Below are 16,778 nucleotides of genomic sequence, written 5' to 3'. Positions count from 1 at the left end.
AATAAGAACAATAAACAAATTCAGAATAGGTTTATAGAGGGAGGAGAGTAGAGAGGATAAAGTAAGGGTAAAGCACAAAGGATGCTTCAAAAGTATTAATAATATTTGTTTCTTAACTTGGGTGGTGGGAACATGGCTGCTTTTTTTGTTATTTTTGTTACTCTTTATATTTTGTCTGTATGTTAAACATTCTTTTGTTTATTAAAAAAGGGAAAAATATTATGAGAGCTGAAGTCTGTCTATATCAACTTTGTTGAAGACTTGCACTGTTCACAATGTTCTGATGAACTACAGACATCCCATTTTATATTCAGAGGGAAAAAACCACCTAAAATGTTACTTACCTCCATTCATATAATAAATATTACACAGGGTCATACTGTTATGTGTCAGGCACTTCTCTAGGGGTTGGGAATGCAAGCAATCAACAAAAAAGGCAAACATCTCTTCTCAAAAGAAGTTTATGTTCTATTGAGGGAAGAAAGAGAAACATCTAACATACATAGTATGTTAGATGGTGATACATGTTACAGAGAAAAATAAAGCAGCAATGTGGAATGTAAGATGTATGTCTGGGTGAGAGTTGCAATTAAATAGGAAGGGCTCATTGAGGTAACAGTTGAATACAGATTTAAGGAAGTGAGAGAATAAACTGTAAGTTATCTGGAAGAAAAACATTCCAGAGAGAGGAAATAGCAAGTTCAAAGGGCCTGAGGTAGGCAGTGTGCTTGGTATGTTTGAGAAGCACCAACAAGGCCTGTATGACTGCAGCAGAGTGAATAATGGCCTGGTATATGTGGTAAGATAGGTAATGGGTGGCTAGATGGTGCAGGCCTTTAGATATCATTAAAAAGATCTGGCTCCTTGTCTGAATGAGATTAAAAGCTACTGGTAGGTTCTAAGCAGAAAAATGACAACATTTAATTTAATAAACATGCAAAGGTAGAAGTAGAGAGAGACCTACTAGAATATTACAGCAATAACCTGAGTGAGATAATGGTGGCTTGGACTACAGTGGTAAAAGAGATCGTGAGAAGAGGTGGGATTCTGAATATAATATGCAGATGAAGCCAATGGAATCTGACAACAGATCAAGATGGGAGGTGACAGAGAAAGAGAACACTCAAAGATGTGCTAAGAGTTTTGCTCCAAGCAACTGAAAGAATGAAGTTGCATTTACCGAAACGGCAAAGACTGTGAGAGGGGCAGGCATGGAAGAGGAGAAAAGGTGGATATTAACAGCTTAGTTTTGGACATGTTTGAGATATCTCTTAAAATAGCAGTTTGGGCTAGAGTTGTAATTTGGGAGTCATTAATATACAGATGATATTTAAAGCCACATGACTAGATAAGCACATAAGAGAGTGGACAGAGAAGTGATTCAAGGATTAAGTCATGAAAAATGAACCTTGACCCTTGTATCTCAAATTACATACAAAATTTAATTTGAAACGGATCATGGGCCCAAGTGTCAGGGCTAAAGCTACAAAAACTTATAGAAAAAAACATAAGAGAAAATCTTAATGATCTTTGGTTTGGCAAAGAGTTTTAAACAATATACACAAAGCATAAATTATAAATGAAAAACATCAATAAATTGGACTTCAAAAATATTTCTCTCTTCAAAAGACACTTACAAAAATGAAAAAGTAAGCCATATATTTGGAAAAAATATTTGCAAAACAGGTATCAAAGAACTTGATTCTAGAATACATAAAGAATTCTTGGCCAGGCATGGTGGCCTATGCCTGTAATCCCAGAACTTTGGGAGGCCGAGGTGGGCGGATCACCTGAGGTCAGGAGTTCAAGACCAGCCTGGCCAACATGATGAAATCCTGTCTCTACTAAAAATATAAAAATTAGCCAGGCATGGTAGCAGGCACCTGTAATCCCAGCTACTTGGGAGGCTGAGGCAGTAGAATCGCTTGAACCCGGGAGGCGGAGACTGTGGTGAGCCTGTATCGCACCACTGCACTCCAGCCTGGACAACAGAGTGAAACTCCATCTTGGAAAAAAAAAAAAAAACAATTCTTACAATTCAATAAGAATAACCTAACAAAAAAGCAGGTAAAAAATCTGAACAGACATTTCATCAAGGAAAACACAGATGGCAAATAAGCACATAAAAAGATGCTCAACATCTTTAGTTATTAGGAAAATCCAAATTAAAACGACAATGAGATGCTACTACACATCCACTAGAATGGCTAAAATTAAAAAACCTTGACCATACTCCTTACTGACCAGGATGCTGAGCAACTCAAACTACCATACACAGTTGTGGGGAATGCAAAATGGTATAAGCATCTTAGAAAAGTTTGTCAGTTTCTTAAAAACTTAACATGCACCTACTATGTAACACAATTATTCCACTCCTAGGTATTTGCCTAAGAGGAATGAAAGCAAAGACTTCTACATGAAAGTTCATAATAGCTGTACTTGTAATAGCTTAAAACTGAAACAACCCAAACGTCCATCAACCATTTCATGCCAGTCAGAATGGCGATTATTAAAAAGTCAAGAAACAACAGATGCTGGGAAGGCTGTGGAGAAATAGGAACACTTTTATACTGTTGGTGGGAATGTAAATTAGTTCAACCATTGTGGAAGACAGTGTGGTGATTCCTCAAGGATCTAGAAGCAGAAATACCATTTGACCCAGCAATCCCATTACTGGGTATATACCCCCCAAAAATATAAATCATTCTATTATAAAGATACATGCACACATATGTTTACTGCAGCACTATTCACAATAGTGAAGACATGGAATCAACCCAAATGCCCATCAATGATAGACTAGATAAAGAAAATGTACATATACACCATGGAATACTATACAGCCATAAAAAGGAACAAGAATCATGTCCTTTAGAGGGACATGGAGGTAGCTGGAAGCCATCATCCTCAGCAAACTAACACAGGAACAAAAAACCAAACACTGCATGTTCTACTTATAAGTGGGAGCTGAACAATGAGAACACATGGACTCAGAGAGGAGATCAACACACACTGGGGCCTGTCAGGGGGTTGCCAGAGGAGGGAGAGCATCAGGATAAATAGCTAATGGATTCAGGGCTTAATATTTAGGTGATGGGGCCAGGTGCAGTGCCTCACACCTGTAATCCCAGCACTTTGGGAGGCCGAGGCGGGCAGATCACGATGTCTGGAGTTCGAGACCATCCTGGCCAACATGGTGAGACGTGTTTCTACTAAAAATACAAAAAATGAGCCGGGCGTGGTGGCATGCGCCTGTAGTCCCAGCAACTCGGGAGGCTGAGGCAGGAGAGTTGCTTGAACCATGGAGGCGGAGGTTGTTGCAGTGAGCCGATATCGCGCCACTACACTCCAGCCTGGTGACAGAGCGAGACTCCGTTAAAAAAAAAAAAAAAAAAAAAAATGTAGGTGATGGGTTGATAGGTGCAGCAAACCATCATGGCACACGTTTACCTATGTAACAGACCTGCACATCCTGCACGTGTACCCATGAACTTAAAATAAAAATAACTTAAAAAAAAAGAATTTTAACTTCCAATCTTTTAGAATTAGAGGAGAGAATAAAAGGACAGTATGGGATTTAATTCATGTACTGGCCTTGCAGGGAGCTGCTGTTAACGGTCTAGAAAGTTAGAGAGTCAGAAAGAAAGTGGGAAGGGCATCCCAAAATTTTTAACTAGCCCTGCAAATGTCAATATAAGTCAGTTTGTTTCCCTACACCCAAGTAGCTGATTAAACACAGAGACAGCTCCTTCTGTAGCTGAGGAAGACTCAGTAGCCCACTAACAAAGGCTCAGGCTCAGTGTATTTGTTGTATTTAAACTGGCCCCCCACCCCACAATGCAACTTAATCCATGGGAAATCAAAGATGATGCTTTTTAGGATTGAATTCTAGTTTTCACAACAAAATGATACAATACCCATATCCACAAGAAACATTCTCCAAGTAATTGTTAGAAGATTGATGTGTAAAGCCTTTTAAAGTATACATGCACATCAGATCAGTTCCCTGGTATAGAGGGGAACTTTGAGGATTCACAACTTTGTAATTACAATGCAAAAACAAAAGAAAAAAAAAACTCCAAATGGAAATGAAGTATAAAATTTCATCCTCAAATATAAGAAGCTATTTTTTTTTCTAAAAAGCTAATTGTTCTCATTTTGGCTTATAACAAAACAGATAATTTATCTCACTTTTCTATTAGTATTGATTACTGTAATCTAGTACAAGCTTAATTTTGGTAGTGTATCTCTAAATCAGATACAAATTTACATAAGAATAGTGTGTTGACTCATCCAATCAAAACATAATGAACAATCCTCAATATGAATAGTCTTTTTCAACTAAATGAATTAAAAACTTAGAAGATTTTCTGCCTATTTTTTATTAACTAATTTGTACTATGATATGCATTTGTATAATGTCCTCAATGCCATTCTGCCTGATATGCTACAGAGAATCCTCAGAACATTTTGGTTATTAAATACATTGAAATAATTACCAATTAAAGGGAATAATTAAGTAGTATTAGAAAAGCAATTGCAATACAACTTTTAAAATAAGAAATTTTTGCAATTTTGAGAATCATGCTGTTACCATACAGGTAGTTTCAGTAGAACATAAAACTATTATTTCAGTTTATTTGGCTTACTTGGTTTACCAGGTTCACTTTACCAGGCAATCTGACCTTGTAAAGGTCAACCTGGGAAAGATTCTGGTTTCTCAAACACCGCTCGCTGGCTTTCAGAGAGAGACAAAGAAACTGAGGTGAGAGGAAGTTCAAATCCCACTTCTAGGAGAAAGGACAAAAAGCCAAAATGTTCCAGGAAATATTTCAGGGTCTTTACCTTTTTTCAATTTACTTCTGTATTTAAGCTATATTTAAGCCCACAGGAACTGAGGAGCACAGAATGAAAGAAAGCAGGTATTTCAGGTATTTTTGGTAGACTATGCTTTGTTATGGTGGGGGAGCACTAACTTTTGGAAACACCTTCTATATGACACATAATGCATTACCCTTACATCTACTCTGTTTAGTCTCCTCCTGCCCACCCCGAGACCCAAGAGAGGGTCTCACTCTGTTGCCCAAGCTAGAGTGCAGCAACACAGTGATAGCTCACTGCAGCCTTGATCCCCTTGGTTCAAGTGATCCTCCTACCTCAGCCTCCTGAATAACTAGGAATAATGGCGCGCATCACTGTACCTGGCTAACTTTTTTATTTTCTGTAGAGACAGGGTCTCGCTACGTCACTCAGGCTGGTCTCAAACTCTTGGCCTCAAGTGATCCTCCCACCCTGGACTACCAAAGCATTAGGATTACAGGTGTGAGCCACTACATTTGGCCTTGTACAGTCTTAAGTCTATGATACAGTTGAAAAACAAAAAATAAAGAAAACTCAGAAAGTTAAGTAATTTGCCTAAGTTTAGACAGGTGATAGATGGATTGGGATCTGGAGAACTCAGGAATGTCTTATTCCAAGACTGATCTACGTCCTTTCACCTATTTTAATCTGCTTCTATTCATGGGCAATAGACATTTTAGAAACCTTTTAAACAAAATTTGAAACAGACAAGAAAGGGTAACAGAGCACTTAAAGGAAAAGTGGTACTGTAGAAAAGACACACAGCACTTTAACCTTGTTCCCAATTTTGTCTCTGGCCTTGAAGTTGTATTAAAACATCCTTGGGACAAGGATCTAACACGGATTGGAGCAGATGAAAGAAATAAAAGTTAATTCTTGCTAAAACTATGAAGATTAATAAAACATTAAACTTTTATATAATCTTCCCATATTTACAGAGTAGGAAAAAGTATTTATTGAACTATTTATGTCCTAAGTTAGAAATGATTTAAAATATAAAATATTAATACAACAGAAAGGCAGAGATTTAAGACAGGAGCAAAAGAAGATAGAGGTAACAATTATAATGGAATGGCAGCAAGTATGACAGATTTTGAAAACCTACCATCAGAAACAATTACAGCAATTTAGAAATACACTAAATCATTGCAAACTCACTTATGAAGAACTTTCGTAAAGATCTGCCAAACAATGAGCAAAACCACTACGGCAACATCTGTTGAGTGACCTAAACATATCATACAATACTTTCATTGTTAAAGGGCAAAACAAACTCTAACACTGACTACTAAGGCAGAAAGACAAGCTGGAGTTTTAAATAGAAACTAGGTAACTGAAATTTAAGAGCAGAACTAATAGATGATGCCAAGTAGACTACACCGAAAACTTTCTCTTGCCTACACAGCATGTATCAATAGAACATAAATAACATTTACAAAGTTACTGACTGAAAAAACTAATGACAAGCATTACCTTGTCAACATCAAAATCATATAAAAGACAGTTTATTTCTACCAAACGAACTTTTTTCAAATAAAATTTAGATTATATGACTTTCTTATTCAGAGGCACTAAATTTGTTTAAAAAAGCAATTTCCGGTTAAAATAAGTTATTAGTCTTCATATATTTAGGTTCGTGCAAAAGTAATTGCAGGTTTTGCCACTGAAAGTAATGGCAAAAACCGCAATTACTTTTGCACCAATCTAATATTTATGATTGTTAAGTTCTTCAAAGCAGTTACTGGCTTTCTCAATAATTCTATGAAATAGGGGTTTATATTAAATGTACAAAAATATTGGGATAGTAGCTGGTTGTAAGAAAACGGTGTGTAAGAAAAAAGTGTAAAAATCATATTTTGGTAAGAGGTCCCCAACCGCTAACGTGTAAGGTATCAACTTTCTTTACTCCTATTAAAAAATATACCATTCTATGCTTTCCCCGCCCATCACTGAACTTTTCCCAGAAAGAGATCAGAAGAATAACAGGCAAGAAAATATACCTGCCTTGGCCTTTTATTAGGTTTGTGGAGTATAATTTTATTAGTTTGCAATGGCTTTGGAAATGCCTGTCATGTTAAAGCAACTACTGGTTGAGAAAGAGAAACACTATAAAAATATGGGTGTGGGCACTGGGAAGGGAGTGAGAGAAGGAAAGACAAATATGAACTACAAGTGGGGTAGAAAAATAGGTTTTTACATTCTTCTGACGCATTGTGATAGGTTTCAACAAATCACTGACAAGCAGAGGGTTAAAAAAAGTCCTTACAGAAGGAAAAACAAAAGGCAGAGTTCTGAAGAGAAGAAAATTGATGAAACATTACCTATAGACTCCAGTAGCAGCAGGTCACAGAACTGTGGTGACGTCTTATAATTCTTTATCCAATAATTACATACATTAACATTCTGAGTGCGGAGATTTTCTCACCTTTAGCAAAAAAAGTCTATCACCTTTTTTGTTCTATGTTTTTACAGTGTTAGTTCCCGCCCTTTGATCCCTCCCTCCCTTCTCCCTCTCTCCTTTTCTCCCTCCTTTTCTTCCTTCCACCCTTCCTTCCTTCCAAGAGCTCCAAGTTTAGACGTGATCAATATAGCTTCTATTTTCCAAGGTTATCTTTCCATCTTCTCTCTCTGCTATCTGAACAATCTCACCTTGGGCAGCATTACAGCATTGTATTATACTTAACTAAAAGCAGGGCTGTGGAGTCAGAGAGATCTAGATTTGAATCCTGGTCTGGCTGTGAGACTTTCAACAAACTACTTAACCTCTGTGAACCCCAGCATTATCATCTGTGCACTGGTATATAATCATCTAGATCACATATTATACAGATATAGGTATTATATATATAAAAATCCTTATAGCAACTTTCCTCCATTTACAGATTATAGTACTCAAAGATTAGTGTCCATTGACTAACTCAATACTCAATGTAGGAAGGCCGTGCTCCATGGAGCACCTCTAGGGGCAAAAACCGACTAGCAGGCAATCACAACCTAGTACGTTATGTGCTTTAACTGGAGAAAGGCCTGGGCACTATGGGGAGGAGGAAGGGATGAACACACTTTCAAGTTGGCAGAGAAAACATAAAGCATCATAATTTCCCATCTGATCTCCGAGTCCAAAATCAATTTAGGTACAAAAGAGTAGGTAAGGAATTGGCTATTTCATTTCATCAATTAGGTGAGAGATATAAAGTTATCTCAAAAAAAGTTGGGAGATCGTTATTAACCTAACAGAGAAGTTTGACAATCATGCGCTTGACAGCACTGAATCCTCTTTACAAAACCACACAGAAGTCCATAGTTACAGTTAGGGGTAGTGAGATCCCAGGAATAGCATGCAAGGCCATAGGGAATAGAAAGAGGAGGGGATCCCACCAATGTTTTCTTTTTTTACCCATCCTATAACTTCTCTCAGATCTTTACCCCATTCCTGATCTCAAGTTCAGAATTAGTCCCTGTCCCTTGAGGTACTCACAAAATCCCTATGAAATCCAGAAAAAAGGGAAACATATGTAGGCAGATGTTGGAGGGGGTGGAGGGAGTCACTGAATTCCATATTTAGATAACAAGAAACAGAAAGCTCAGGTATCCAGATCTGCTGGAGCTATCTGGTAAGTGACGAAATGGGGCCAAGTCACCGCAGGGATCAGCAGACCCTGTGCTCACCAGCCTTTGGACACTGGGCAATAGGAACTAGTCAAACCAATGGCCCATCCAATGGAAAAGCCTTATCAAAATCTGTTATGATAAAACAATTACGCTTCTTTTTAAAAAGCCTGTAAGTAGTAATAGTATGCTGTGCTTCAAGAAGGGAACAGATGATTCAACAGAAGTTTACAAATCACTTAAACATATGATCCAGGGTTTCTCCAAGAATTTTTTTTTTGACTCTTTCCTGCCTATGCACATGTTACCCATTCTTGTGTGGTCCTGCTCAAGTCAAACTGCCTAGCTTACCAGGTACTTTGAGCCCACACTAACATTTTTCTTCATCAAATTCTGTATTTCTTTCTCATGTTCAAGTTAGCATTGTATATATAATTGATTTTATTTAAATTCCTCCTTTAGATCGTAAGTTGCCTCTCCACAGGGAGTTTGTGATAATACCTTATATAGTTCTTTAGGATCAGGCATAATTGCACAAAACAAGCACCTTAAAAAACTTAAGGTGAATTTTTAAAAAAGCATCTTTGAAAATTTAAGGGAAGAAATTAGTATAGAAAATCAGGATGTTATTAAGTTTATGAGGAATGAGGAAAAAAGTTATGAATGTTTTAATCTAACAAAGCAAAGTATAGATGAGTCATGGAAAGAAATTATGGTCAACATGAAAACGCTGAGTCATTACTGAGAGAATTTCAAGAAAAGATTAAAAAGAACATTGCAGCCGGGCGTGGTGGCTCACGCCTGTAATCTCAGCATTTTGGGAGGCTGAGGCGGGTGGATCACAAGGTCAGGAGTTCAAGACCAGCCTGGCCAAGATGGTGAAACCCCGTCTCTACTAAAAATACAAAAAAGTTAGCTGGGCGTGGTGGTGGGCGCCTGTAATCCCAGCCACTCGGGAGGCTGAGGCAGAGAATTGCTTGAACCCGGGAGATGGAGGTTGCAGTGAGCCGAGATCGTGCCACTGCACTCCAGCCTGGGTGACAGAGCGAGACTCGACTCAAAAAAAAAAAAAAAAGAACATTGCAAAGTCAAATTCTTAAACACTGCTAGTGTCTTCTGAGACTTTACTCAGAAATACTAATTAAAGGTTTTACTTTTAAGCAAATTGAAGGAACCATAACTACTAAGAACTAAAAAAGTATAGAAAAGTCACAGCCGTAAGCACCCAGTACCATCATCAACAGCACAACCAATGCAGTTATTAGTGATCTGTTAAAGTATCACATTGATCACTTAAAAACTCACCTTTATCACAAACCTGGCAAATCAAGTTGGATAATACCCAAGGCTGGCAAAATAAGTGAAATGTGGATCTCTGAAGAGCACACATGTATATCAACCATTAGAACAGACACATCACAACAATAATGATTAAAAAGTAAATTTTTAAAGTGAATTCTTTTCATTCAAAGTGAAAGGAACAATTCCCTCACCTCCAACATATACAGCAGAATAAGAAACTCTAATCCTATTCTATAGTAAGTTGATGGCTTCTGACCAAAAAGGGTTAGAAAATATGTAAGTACCTTATGATTGCCGAAAAAGAACCAAGTCTATAAGAACAGTAATCCATAATTATAAAGCTATCCTTCCTGGAGAGCTTTTCAATACTGTATACAAAATATCCCTCCCTTACAAAAATTGTCATGCCGGAATCTTAGCATAACTGGTAAAAAAAACTATATGAATTGGTTAGCTAGGTGTGCTTCTCCCCAGCACCCACTCAGGCTTTCATCCCTACTCACTCTTCAACAATTACAATTACCTTGATTTATTCCAAACAGGTATGGGTTGGACGAGTCTAGTCTAAAAATCAACCTACAACTCACAATTCTTTTTGGTTGTATGGGTTATATAAAGACAGTTAATTTCTGCCTCATTTCTAAAGAGAGGAAGGAGGCAATGCAAACCACAAGCAAATTTGTCCTCTTCCATGTGGGTTTAAAAAGACAAACCACTAACAGCAGCAAATGTTGCACCATATGTTAAAATATTTTCTTCTGTAAATGAAAAGTACGATATCGCACTATTTCTACTCTGTCATTTAAGAATGATGTTGCAACAGAACTCACATTCTAAGTTAACTTTTTCTATTCTCACCAACACAGAATTAATCATCTAATTTTGAGCTAAGAGGAAAATTAAAGACTATATTTGGGAAATACATGTCTATTTTAAGTCTCATTTTGGAAAAAAAGATAAGGCATAGTATTTAAAAAACATTTTCTAGCTAACTTTTTTTTTTAGCTAATTTAATTTTCCTATCTTTTTAAAAGTATTATTTTTCTGAATAGGTAAGACACATATGTGGTTCAAAATTAAAAAGGTATAAAAAGTATACAGTGAGAGGTTTCATTTTCATTCCTGTTTCCATTCACCCTGTTCCCTCTATAGGTAACTGATTTTATTAATCCTTCCAGTTTTTCTTTATGCAAATACAAGAAAATATGATTATACATTCTTCTTTCTTTTCTTACACACAAGATACTGTACAATAAACACTACTTTGTGCTTTGCTCTTTTCATTTAATTGTCTGTCCTGAGGAGTTTTCTATCATTAGCATTCTCATTTTTTTTAATAGCTGCAAAGTATTTCACTGTATGAAAAAACCAGTTTATTCAATTAGTACTTTACTGCTGAACCACTGAGTTCTTTCTCATCTTTAGAAATATGAAGTGATACTGCAATGAATAACCTTGTACCTATGTTATTTCATCTTTGTGTAGGCCCTAAACTACCTCTCCAGCTTCATCCAGTACTATTTCTCCCCTGTTCCCATTATGCTCTGGCCTCACTGACCATCAACATATGCTGTTTCTTCTAACTAAAATCTCCTTCCATCACATACCTTTACCTTACTCCTCTCTCTTTGTATCTTGGCCCCAATATCACTGCCTCAGAGAAGCCTTCCATGATACCCCAGCCCTTCCCCCACAACACACACACCTGGCCAAGTCCTCTGTATACACACATGACATTTCTATTTTCCCTTCATCACACTTACCATAGCTTGTATTTACGTAATTGTTTGGTTAACGCCTATCTGTCTTACTTGACTATAAGCTCTATGAGGGTAAGACCATTATACCTCTATCACCTAACTCAGTGACTGGCATATAAAAAGCAATCCACAAGATCTGGCATGGCAGCTCACGCCTATAATCCTAGCTCTTTGGGAGGCTGAGGCAGAAGGACTGCTTGAGGCCAGGAGTTTGAAAACAGCCTGGGCAACATAGTGAAACTCTGTCTCTATAAAAAAATAAAAAAATTATCCAGGCCTGGTAGCACATGCCTGTCATCCCATCTACTCTAAAGCCTGAGGTGGGAGGAGTGCTTCAGCCTGGGAGGTAGAGGCTGCAGTAAGCCATGATCACACCACTATACTCTAGCCTAGATGACAGAACAACACCCTATCTCAAAAAAAAAAAAAAAAGCCAAGTGCAGTGGCATGTACCAGTAGTCTCAGCTACTTGGAAGGCTGAGGTAGGAGGATCATTTATGGCCAGGAGTTCAAGACTACAGTAAGCTATGACTGCACCACTTCACTCCAGCCTTGGCAACACAGTGAGACCCTGTCTCAAATAACTAAATAAATACAAATAAAAAGACCACTCCATCAATATTTGCTGAATAAAGGAATAAAATGTGAAAGGTGCCAATTATGCATCAGTCTCTGTTAATGTTTTACTTATATTTGTTTTACCTTTTAAATATCTCCTGAAGCCTTCAGTTCACTCTGTTTCCACTATCACTATTGTAATCCAACTTCCCACCATTTCTTGTCTAAGCTACTATACTTACTCTTAGGCCCTACTAAGATCTATCCTCCATATTTTAGACCTATCATTTGCTAAGAATTATTTCAAGGGCTTCCCACTGATATTAAACTTTTCCCTAATATGGCCGATCAGGGCTACATAGTCTGGCCACCACTTACCTCTCCAGCTGTCTCCCTATGCTCTGGTCACACTGGCTCTAGTTACATTCATTCTTTCACCATACCACACCCTCTCCTGCCACAAGCCAGTTGCACATGCTGGTATTTCTTCCTGGAATACTCTCTGGTTCTCAGTTTCTCACTTTCTCAACATTAAGTGATGTTAATGTTCAGCATCACTCCCTCATGAAGGTCTTTCCCAACCACTCTTAACTGACCATGTACCTTCCCTTGAGAGCGCCAGTCACAGCCAAAATTAAGTCTGGAAGTAAAGATGCATGAATAAGAGAATGATTCACAGAATCCAAATGTATGTAATAATATTTGGCACAGTGTTGAAAGGCAGGTTCTTTTGTGTCCAGCACTATGAACTCCCTGGTTGCTTGTTACGCTTACAGACATCAATCCATAAATGCTTATTTTAATATTTAGAACCAGGTAGTTCTTTCACCTATATAACTTAATCTCACTTTCCCTAGGAGCACACACCAAGAAGTACTACCGTTTTTGCTTTAGAAGTAAAGGTGACATTAAGTCACTGGCATGAATATTTTTAAAGTACTCAAGAAGAAATTGGGGTTCTTTTTCTTCTGACATGGGAAAAGAGATTTCAAGAATGTATCTCCTTGTGCACATTAGGTATTAACATGCTCCTTAAACTTTGGCAACAAGTATCTATTTTTTAAATTCTGAGGTTTATATTTTTTCCTCTCAAAGAGAAGTTTTAGTAAGCAAAGAATACTTCTGCCCTCAAAGCTTTTCCAAACCTTTAGTGTATTTTTACAAAGAAGTACTAGGCTTTGAGCATTTTTTTCTTTTTTTTTTTTTTGAGACAGAGTCTCGCTTTGTCACCTAGGCTGGAGTGTAGTGGCGTGATCTCGGCTCACTGCAACCTCTGCCTCCCAGGTTCAAATGATTCTCCTGCCTCAGCCTTGGGAGTAGCTGGAATTATGGGCACGCTAGGCTAATTTTTGTATTTTTAGTAGAGACGAGGTTTCACCATGTTGGCCAGGCTAGTTTCAAACTCCTGACCTCAAGTGATCCATCTACCTCGGCCTCCCAAAGTGCTGGGATTACAGGCGTGTAAAATAATATATTAGAAAAGAAATCCTAATATACAGGAATGTTACCGTATTGTGATTATATATGAAACACTGTGAGTGAAAACAACAGTTTTCATATCAATCTAAGATTAGGAATGACTATAAATTTTAAGAAATTTTTTTTTAATTAAGTAACTACATAAATCAAATACGTGTTCAGGATAGATCCCAAGTCTGGTTCATCTTTTTCTGCCTCCTCTGTCATCCTTTAAGTCACTAAAATATAACATAATAATGAAACAAACCTGCATTTAATGGTTATAGCTAATTTGACATTACCTTAGAGTAGGAGTGTATTTTACACTTCTTAAAATAAAAATAAAACCCTTGCTTTTTATATTTATACCCCAAACTGCTTTGTCGAATCTTCTGATACATTCAGATCCCACTCCCAATATATTCATTGCCTTGAGATTTATCATTCCCAAGTTAAATTACAGTCACCTTAAAGAAAAAATTAACCTTCAACTATTTTTTCACATCTTTATAGTTCCAAGCCACATAAAAAGCTATCTAAAAAAAAAAACATGAGTTGCTTACATTGATCTGCATATTTTTCTTTAACTTTTTGCCTCCTCTTTCCATGCAAACAGTAAACATTGCAGAAAACAGAAGCATTTCTGAGAGACTATCCTTTGGCCTCACGAAAGCAAAGAGTGAGGTAATCAGGATTCCGCCTTTTATCCTCTCCGAGTTGACTTTCATTCACTTCCATCTCCTTCCAATCCCTGTAGTGCGCCTCTAATTCTGGGAAGAATGCAAACATGCACTTGCTGAATGAGTACTATATACCTGCACCATTGCTAGGCTTTATGAGGGCTGTAAAAGAAAGCATGGTATCTACCCTCACAAAGTCTACAAAGCACCAGAAATGCCTATTATTCTTTCTCTTTACTAAATTAGCCTATGTTTTGTTTTGAACTCTGAATGAAACAATAACAGGTAAACAAACTGCCTTAAGTCACAAAATAGCTCAAGTTACATTATTTAAAGGTCTCAAAAAGAAGAAATACTGATGAAAGGAGAAATATTAGAAGACTAATGAGCTATGTCTTTACTGCTACACAACTCAATGTGGTTTAGTAAACAAAGAAGAGAATATCAGAGATGAATAAGGATTGTTTAGGTTAAAGGCAAACACAACTAAATCACGGGGTGAAGAGACAGAAAATACGAACTATAAATAGTAGAACAACACTGTTTTTTGTTAAGGGTAAATGACAAATGCCCTTAGGTGCATTTATCACATATATATGCAGAAATGTGAGTATTTTATACACCTTACCTCTTTGTTTTGCCATAGGGAAGAAAGGCTAGACTAAGTACATATAAACACATCAATTTTATAGCTAAGAACCTAACTCCTGATCTGTCTCAAAATTTTAAAAAATTTCTAAGAGGGAACAAACAAAAACACTAAATGCTAAAGCTTATTACTATAGTCACACGGCTGGCTTTTAGTCCCATACTCAAGGACTACTTGCTTTTACTTTATGCCCTATTCTCATTGTTTGGTTATCTGGCTTCTCATTTTAGAAGAGAAGTGTTATGAAAAGATATTCCAAAAGCCATGACATGAGAACCAAAAGAAAGCCAAAAAGAGAGACAGAGAGAGAGAAAAGCTGCAAAAACAGGTGTATATACTGCAGCAGTCTTTAGGACATTATCAAATTACAGAACAGCACATTCATTGATGTTTCAGTTCTTCCTGTTAAGAAATAAGACGACTAGCGGGATGCGGTGGCATGTGCCTGTAGTCCCAGCTGCTTGGGAGGCTGAGGTGGGAAAACCGCTTGAGTCCAGAAGTTCAAATCTAACCTGGGCCACATAGTGAGATCCAGTATCTTTAAAAAAAAAAGCAGGGGATGGGGAGTGGTTGGGGGGAAGAAATAGGAAGAGTATACTATGTTTTCTTCAAATTAAAGTGTTGGGCCTGGTGCAGTGGCTCATGCCTGTAATTCCAGCACTTTGGGAGGCCAAGGCGAGTGGATCACCTGAGGTCAGGAGTTCGAGACCAGCCTGGCCAACATGGTGAAACCTGTCTCTACTAGGAAAAAAAAAAAAAAAAAAAATTAACGGGCATGATGGCACACACCTGTAATTCTAGCTACAGAGAGGCTGAGGCAAGACAACTGCTTGAACCCAGGAGGTGGAGGTTGCAGTAAGCAGAGATTATTACATCACTGCACTCCAGCCTGGGCAACATAGCGAGACTCCTTCTCAAACAAAAACAAGAAACAAACAAACGAACAAATTAAAGTGCTAAGTAGATTACCTGGCAACCACACATAAAGAGATGTTGAGGTACAAATTCACCTACAGTTTAACAAAAGAACAAAAAACCTAGACTTGAGGCATTTCAAATTACCAAGAAAGCAAACAGGGATGACAGACAGTTCCTAGGCTAAAAACCTGCTTTTCCTTCCTTTTTAAAGCTATTAAAAGTAATAGAAAAGAGTAAACGTTGCTCAACAACAATAACAAAAAAACAAAGAAAAGTTCTCTCATGGCTCTCTGTCTTCTTCTAAATGACAATTACTACTTAAAATAACAGTCTGACAATACTTCTTTATCGTTTTGAAGAGTTAAATAAAAAATATACAAAGACCAAAGTTTCTTTATAGATTTTACTTTAGACATAGCTGATTACTCAGTTCAAATTCAAACTTAACCTTGATGACAACTGTGGAAAGCCAAAACAAAGAATATCTATGCTATCTGCTGCAGTCTGAATGTTTGTGTCCCTGCCAAATTCAAATGCTGAAATCTTCACCCTCAGTGTGATGGTATTAGAAGGTACTAATCACCTTTGGGAGGTACAGTCCTCATAAATGGAATTAGTGCCCTCATGATAAAGGAATGGGAGGGACCCCTCCCTGTTCCACCACGTGAGGATATAGCAAGGAGCCATCTATGAGTCAGAAGGTGGGCCCTCACCAGACACTGGTATCTTCATTGTGAACGTCCCAGCCTCTAGAACTGAAAGAAATAATTCTCTCTTGTTTATAAGCTACTCAGTTTATGGTATTTTGTTACAGCAGCCCAAAAAGATGAAGACATCATCTAAGAGTATAAAATCCTTGAGAATAGAAGCAATTTTCTATTTTTATTTAATAGTAGTAATAATATTATTCTTAAAGCAATGACTTCCAAGCCTTTATATCTGAAGCCCTGACCCTGTTCATCCAAACTCTCAACACGCATCATC

General features: G+C 37.4%; 1 protein-coding gene across 8 annotated transcripts in view; it reads right to left on the bottom strand.

Moving 5' to 3' along the window:
- Window positions 1-16,778, bottom strand: part of ARFIP1 (ADP ribosylation factor interacting protein 1) — a 129,315-nt gene that overhangs the window by 4,358 nt on the left and 108,179 nt on the right. For 2 of the 8 annotated variants that reach the window (XR_010139350.1, XR_008524126.2), the window contains exon 9: window positions 14,111-14,317. The gene's annotated coding sequence lies outside the window, so the exon portion shown is untranslated. 8 annotated transcript variants of the gene reach the window in all.

Source organism: Pongo abelii, chromosome 3, assembly GCF_028885655.2.
Source record: "Pongo abelii isolate AG06213 chromosome 3, NHGRI_mPonAbe1-v2.0_pri, whole genome shotgun sequence".
NCBI classification, from domain to species: domain Eukaryota; kingdom Metazoa; phylum Chordata; class Mammalia; order Primates; family Hominidae; genus Pongo; species Pongo abelii.
The sequence above is the reverse complement of the archived record's forward strand: the minus strand, read 5'-3'. Positions and strand labels throughout refer to the sequence as shown.